Source organism: Triticum urartu, chromosome 3A, assembly GCF_056163025.1.
Source record: "Triticum urartu cultivar PI428250 chromosome 3A, HENAU_Tu73, whole genome shotgun sequence".
Lineage (NCBI taxonomy): Eukaryota > Viridiplantae > Streptophyta > Magnoliopsida > Poales > Poaceae > Triticum > Triticum urartu.
This window is the reverse complement of record NC_141875.1, coordinates 387,656,146-387,663,390: the sequence shown is the minus strand read 5'-3', so window position 1 is coordinate 387,663,390 and position 7,245 is coordinate 387,656,146. Positions and strand designations below refer to the sequence as shown.

The window sequence follows — 7,245 nt, the reverse complement described above, 5'->3', positions numbered from 1 at the left end:
TTGCTTTGCTCTTGTTCTTGTTATTTGTTAGCCCCTTGGAGTTCACTTGCATTTTGTTTTCAGAGGAGTTGATCTATGCCAGGACAACAAGGAATGCAAGAGTAAGGAAGAGAAGTGTGTAAATTCGCAATCGTGAAGGTATGTCCTACGAACCCCATCTTTTGCACTTGGATACATAGAGTAGATGTAGAATAGTTGTATGTGTGATATGTATAGATGGGAGTGAGTCTTGATAGCTGATACAAAGGTTTTGCTCTAGTAGCTGAAATAATTTTGTAGCCTTTGTTTTCTTTAGTTTAGACTAAGACTTGACATGGGACAGTTTTTAAAATGAAATGAAATCAACCAAGTGTAACTTTGCACAAGAGAAAGTCTTTCAAGACTTGGGAGTTGAGAAATTGTAGTGGAAGTGATGTTTAACATGCTCAACCCCATGTTGTTAATTTTAATAGACTTGATAGCACTTGTGGGTTAAATTGTCTAGAGGAACTTAGTTGAAAGGTGGGTGAGATTATGCCAAAAATCTATGTTGTATATCTCCACATGGTGTTACAGCCTCCGGCTGGTGCCATGGCCTTTGCTACTATATACGCGTTTACGTATGTAAATGGGGCTTCATCACCCTTCTTGATGTTATGCTGGGGACTCCGCTGGCCAATGAACGATCCACCAAGAGAGACAACTTGGATTTCGGCTATGAATTTGTTACAGTATGTAGTGCAACACTACGAACAAGTATTATTCGAATTTCTCTTGAATGGGTGTGTATGTGGTAAATAAAAGGGACTGATCAAAAGAGCTCGAAACAGACATTATTGCTAAAGATCCATAGTTCCCAAGCATTAAGCCACAACGAAAACCTATGCATGATCATTTATTTGGCATAATCTCCTTCACGAGACAATCAAAGTTCCAGCAAACAATGATTGAAATGAAGTGTTTAAGAGCCTAGATGAGGAAACAATTGTGGTTGTGCTCAAGAGCACTTGAGCATCACATTTTACTACATGCTTTCTACTCCCCAACTTATGTTTTCATGGCTCTGAATTAAGAAACTTTTCCATGCATTCTCGGCAAGCAAGTGTTGTCTAGATTAAATGAAATGAAGTGTTGAAAAGTTGTTTTATCTAGTAGACCAGAAACTTTGTGTTGATTATCTTTACTTCACTAACACTTGCACTATAACCATGCCACTTCTATATCTATAATAAGTTTTCAGGTCAGGAAGCGGCGGGCTATCTAGGCATACGAATCGTAAGTGAACCAAAACCTTCTCGTTTTTTCGGTTTAAACAACTGAGTTCCTTATGCTTCGGATTTCTCTCTATGTTGCTCGAGGACAATTGGGGGAGTTGATGAGTGATATTTTTACACTCATTTCAACCTTGTTTAAACTGAGATATTTCATTAAAAGAGAGATATTCGCTCTGATATTGCCACTAATGACTAATGAATGCAAATGATTCCACAAATCCTCTCTTTGATATTTTTCCATAGGAAATGGGCTACAAAGGGAAGAGATCACGTGGGAGAAAGGAAAGTAAGGAAAAATGGAGAAGAAACAAGTCACCAGGAGGCGTCAGAAGGCCACCAGAACCAAAGACGGTGTTCCATGCAACCGCACGCGCTTGCATGAGCGGCCGTTTGGCGTGGAAACCGTGGTAGGTCGTCCACCTGAACAACTCTTATTAAGGGGGTCCCATTCAAATGTCAGCAGAACGAGAGAAGGAGGAGCGTCGAGCACAACCAGAACCTATTGATCAGCATCTTCATCCACAAACCCTAGCCGCTTCCATTTTCACCTCCATAGCCATCTCTACCACCATAGCCCTCTCTCATCTACTTCATACTGTAATCGTGCATCGCACAAGGCATCCATTGTAAGACATGTTGCAACCAATCAATCCCAAGATGTGTTCTTCAATGTTTTCTTCTGTGATCTGATCTCCATGTGTGAGTAGTACGGTTACGTATGGGGTGAGGTATGAGCCTTGCAACCCCAGGTATTTGGTGAAGGGATCAATGGAAGTCTTTGACACAACATCTTGTATGTGTGAAATAAAATTGTTTCATGAAGTATCTCTTGTCTTGTCCGCGAGCTTCATCCCTGCAGGTACCTAGGATCATGGAGATCGAGCACCGGTGAGGTTGGGGAGCAAGGGGACCGTGAACTGTTATACCAAACACCGGTGACAGTAAGGTTTAGTAGGGTAACATGGATAATATCCTTGGGGATTCATGGCGTGTAGTCATTGAACGCCCAAAGCTTTTGTCTGATATTATTATCTTAATTATCGGGGCAACCCCATGAGACGGATAGGGACTTCGGTGGGACAACTGATTCTTGATGTAGGACTTGTGTCGGTCAAGATGTAATTTGGACACATCCCCCACTCTGATACAAAGCAAGCACCTCTTGATGTGTGACTTCCCGAGCACAAACTAATGTCATTTTTTATCATGACACAAATACATGGTCATGAGCATTAAGACCTCATCCCTGTAGCTTCTTTTTATTATAAGTGTTTTAACCACAATTTGCTTGTTGACCTGGTCAAAAACTAGATTTGAGACTTTAGCAAAAGCTTGCTAGAGACCATTGCTTCAAGGGAGCCTTCCTCTCCTGGGTTCGATGCCCAGGGTCACCTCAAGGGAAATAGGTGCAGGATACCCTTTCTTGTTCCAATACCGTATCAATAAAAAGGAGATATCAAGAAGTGACAATGATACTCTCATGGTCTAAGGAGCAAGATCACACGTTAACACTCTGTGTTATTACAATTGAATACAGACGATATTAACTCAATTCATAATATACAAGATTGTGTCAACTCAATATGATCGTTCTTTTAACGTCATAATCTCAATATTGTTTTAGGACTATCATTACACTTAACGATATCCTAATATCCCGAAAACATGATCACCAACAACACTTGAGCTAGTCCTAGAGACATGATAACCCACAAGTATAGGGGATCACAATAGTTTTCAAGGCTAGAGTATTCAACCCAAATTTATAGGTTCGACACAAGGGGAACTAAAGAATATTGGCCAGTATTACCAGCTGAGTTTTCAATTCAACCACACCTAGAGATTAATTATCTGTAGTAAAGTGATTAGTAGCACAGTAATATGATAGTCTTGATAGTAGTAGTGACAGCAATAGTAACGGTAACAGTGGTAGCAATGATTTTATAGCAAGTGTAATAGTAACAACAGCAATAGTAACTTAGTAGAAACAATATGTGGAAAATTTGTAGGCATTGGATCGGTGGATTCATTGGATGATATTCATCATATAACAATCATAACCTAGGGCGATACAATACTAGCTCCAGTTCATAAATATAATGTAGGCATGTATTCCGTAAATAGTCATACGTGCTTATGGAAAGAACTTGCATGACATCTTTTGTCCTACGCTCCCGTGGCAGCGGGGTCCATATAGAAACTAAGGGATATTAAGGCCTCCTTTAGATAGAGAACCGGTACAAAGCATTAACACACAGTGCATACATGAACTCCTCAAACTACGTTCATCACCGGAAAGTATCCCAAATATTGTCACTCTGGGGTTTACGGATCATAACACGTAAAGGTGAATATGACTTAAAAGGTCGGATCTAGAACATAGATATAATGGTGAAAACATAAACGGTTCAAATCTGAAATCATGGCACCCAGGCCCAAAGTGACAAGCATTAAGCATGGCAAAGTCATAGCAATATCAATCTCAGAACATAGTGGATACTAGGGATCAAGCCCTAACACAACTAACTCCATTACATGATGAATCTCATCCAACTCCTCACCGACCAGCGAGCCTATGAAGGAATTACTCACTCCTGGTGGGGAGCATCATGGAATTGGCGATGGAGAAGGGTTGGTGATGACGAAGATCGAAGACCCCCCCTCTCCGGAGCCCCAAACAGACTCCAGATTTGGCATCCCGATGAATAACAGGAGGTGGCAGCGGCTCTGTCTCGTGAAACGCGATAATTCTTCCTCCCTGATTTTTCTCTCCAAATATAGGTATTTATGGAGTTGGAATGAGGGTTTGCGGGGCCACCAGGTGGGAACAACCCACCTAGGCGCGCCTGGAGGGGGCGCACCTTGGTGGGTTGTGCTCACCCAGCCCCCCCTCAGGTAGTTCTTCGCTCCAGTATTTTTATTTTATTCTGAAATAATTCTCCAAAAAGTTTCGTTCCATTCCGAGAACTTTTATTTCTGCACAAAAAACAACACCATGGTAGTTCTGCTAAAAACAATGTCAGACCGGGTTAGTTTCATTCAAATCATGTAAATTAGAGTCTAAAACAAGAGGAAAAGCATTAGGAAAAGTAGATACGACGAAGACGTATCAACTCCCCCAAGATTATACCTTTGCTTGTCCTCATGCAATTCAGTTGATAAACTAAAAGTGAAAAAGAAAAACTTTTATGAACTCTTTTGCTCTTGTTTACATAAATAAGCTTAAGTAGCACCCAGGTTTTGAGCAAAGATTATGACTAACCATGCCATCAATAACTCTTAAAAATTATATTAACTCATATCAATGCCATAATCAACTAGCGAGCAATAATGAGATATCTCAAATGCCAACCCTTTGTCAAGACAATCATGATACAATATGATAACAGTGGTATCTCGCTAGCCCTTTCTGAGATCGCAAAACATAAATGTAGAGCACCTCCAAAGTTCAAGCAGCGACTAAACATTGTAATTCATGGTGAAAAAGGTCCAGTCATGATGCATCCAACATTAACTATACACAATGCATGAGGATGACAATAGTGCTCTTAGATCTGGTGCTTACTTGAGAAGGTGATGACTCAACATAAAAGTAAATAGATAGTCCCTTCCTAGAGGCAAGCAGGGATTTGCAGTGGTGCCCGAGCTCAAAGTTTTAAAAACAAACACTACTGCATGATGGTCCAAACGCACAGTCGAATCAGAGACCCTTCGACGAAACTGTGTGCGACACAATAATCACAAACAGTTGTGTAAAAAAACCGTCAAACAAGATGCAAAGCGTTTGCGATGGTGGCGACATCAAACACGGTTCATATTAGATTTGCGTGTGCGATGAGTGGCAAATGGTTAATCCAGAAGAACTATTTGCGATGATGTAGAACAACAGAAACAGGTAGCCAGATGAGGGTGTGCGATATACGTCATACAGTTCACTAGGATGATATGTGTGTGATTAGGCAACACAATGAAAACGCTTCAACTGAACAAGATGTGTGTGATACGCGGTAAAAAGGTCCGTAATCAGAAATGTGTGCGAAGACCAATAATAACACAGACGATTGCTACTAATAAGCTGTGTAATTTGCTCTGTCTACAGAAGAATAACATATATATATATATATATATATATATATATATATATATATATATATATATATATATATATAGGGTGAGTCTATTTTAATAACACCGTTAAGAGTCTTATTCTGCTAACAGATTTGTTATCCTGCTAACACCCCACATAACCCAGTCAATCGACCCGACGCGAACTACACGCACCAAAAAAACCCACCCCACCGGCCCATCTCCCCCACTTCACCCTCGGTCCGTCCACCTCCCTCCCGCTCCCCGTTCCCACGCCCCACCACCAACCTTCTTCCTCCCCCGACCCGCGTGCCCAACCACCGCCCCCTCCTGCCACCTTCCTCCGTGGTCGAAGCCACCCCGCCGCCGGCCATCACGCCCCAGCCTACCTCGCGCTGTCGCCGCCCCTCCCGCGCCGTGCCATCCTCCCCTTCACCAGATCTGACGCGGCCGCGTCCCCTCCCGCGCCGTCCCACCCCCCCTTCGCCAGATCCGACGCGGCCGTGGCCCCTTCCGTGCCGCCCCACCCTCCCTACGCCGAATCTGACGCGGCCACGACCCCTCCCCGCCGGATGCGAGCGCCGCAACCTCCGACGAGGTCCCTCGTTGTCAGATCCGAACCACGGCGAGCCACCATGGTTTCGCCGCGCCGCCGTAGTTCCTTCGGTGCCGTCGGTGGTCGTCCCTTCATCGTTGGGAGCCGTTGCAGTCCGCTGGCGACGCGCTTGCAGCTCACCGTCCTTTCACAATCCCGTGACGGAGCTCTGCTATCCGCGCCATCTCGCTCCCCTCTCTTCTCACTACCTCTGGCTGTAGTACGTGGGTGCCGCACCAGCGCAGTTCACCGGGGACGCATCATGCAGTGCACCTCGCCGTGCGGTGCGGCTCAGAGTAGTTTCCCCCCTTTTATATTTTCCCCCTTTTTCTGGATTTTCCATATGCAGTTCGACCAGATCCCGTGAGCAGTGCACTGCGTGCCCTGATGTGGTTCATCCATGACCATCGCGCGAGGTCACCGTCGCTGGTGTCGTGACTCCGAGCAGATGGCGGGTGGAGTAGCCCACCTTGCACTGCAACATGGAATTTCCACCGTGGTGCCCCTCCTCCTATCCCTCATCCTTTCTTGCAGTTTACTGTATATATTGAAGCAGTGCTCCACCTACTTACCTGCAGCACAGATTTCACTTGAAAAAAATGTTAACCGCATCACTGGTGGTGCTTGATTGTTGTTCAGCTGGTGGCCCACACAGGCTATGGCGGCGCTGCTGCAAGTCGTCCAGAGGAGGTAGACGTCCTCCACCTCAAAAAGGAATGCGAGATCCAACCGAAGACTCCCCCAGCCACCAGGAGCAAACCCACTCACCGACGAGATAGCAACCCACAAGCGTCGTGCGCGTACAGTTCATTTTGTGTATGCTTGCAAAATGCGGTGTGTGTATGCGTGCAATCCACCCCCTCGGTCATCTGTTTATTTTTTGAGATGACAAAAATGTATTATCAGATGCGGTGGTTTCACTTCTTTTGAAAAATGATTGCAGTACGGTATGTGTATGCGTGCAGTGTGGTGTATGTATGCATGCAGTGCGCTGCTGTGGTTCCCTTTGTAAAACAATAACAAAACATCGCAAAGAAGTTTGTTTCATTTTAGATGTAGTTCATATGGTTCACTAACTTTGACCATGTGGTCCACATAAGTCTAAAAAGAAGTAAGAAAAAAGACAAAAATGTCACGCGGTTCAATTTGGCTCGTAGCAAAAAAAAGAAAAGAACCGCATGCAGTTCCTTATGTTGATATTGCAGTACGGTTTTCCATCCGATGTAGTGACGTTGCTCATCAAAATGGTTTTCCGTCTAATGTAGTGTCGTTGCTCATCAAACGCAGCTGGGTTCATCTGAAGTGAAAATG

At 44.0% G+C, this 7,245-nt stretch overlaps 1 long non-coding RNA gene across 1 annotated transcript; it reads left to right on the top strand.

The window, feature by feature from the left end:
• The first annotated feature begins 5,496 nt into the window (after window positions 1-5,496).
• Window positions 5,497-6,986, top strand: LOC147979788 (uncharacterized). Its single transcript, XR_015619016.1, has 2 exons — window positions 5,497-6,433; window positions 6,574-6,986. It is a non-coding gene; the product is annotated as an uncharacterized LOC147979788 (long non-coding RNA).
• The last annotated feature ends 259 nt before the right edge of the window (window positions 6,987-7,245 follow it).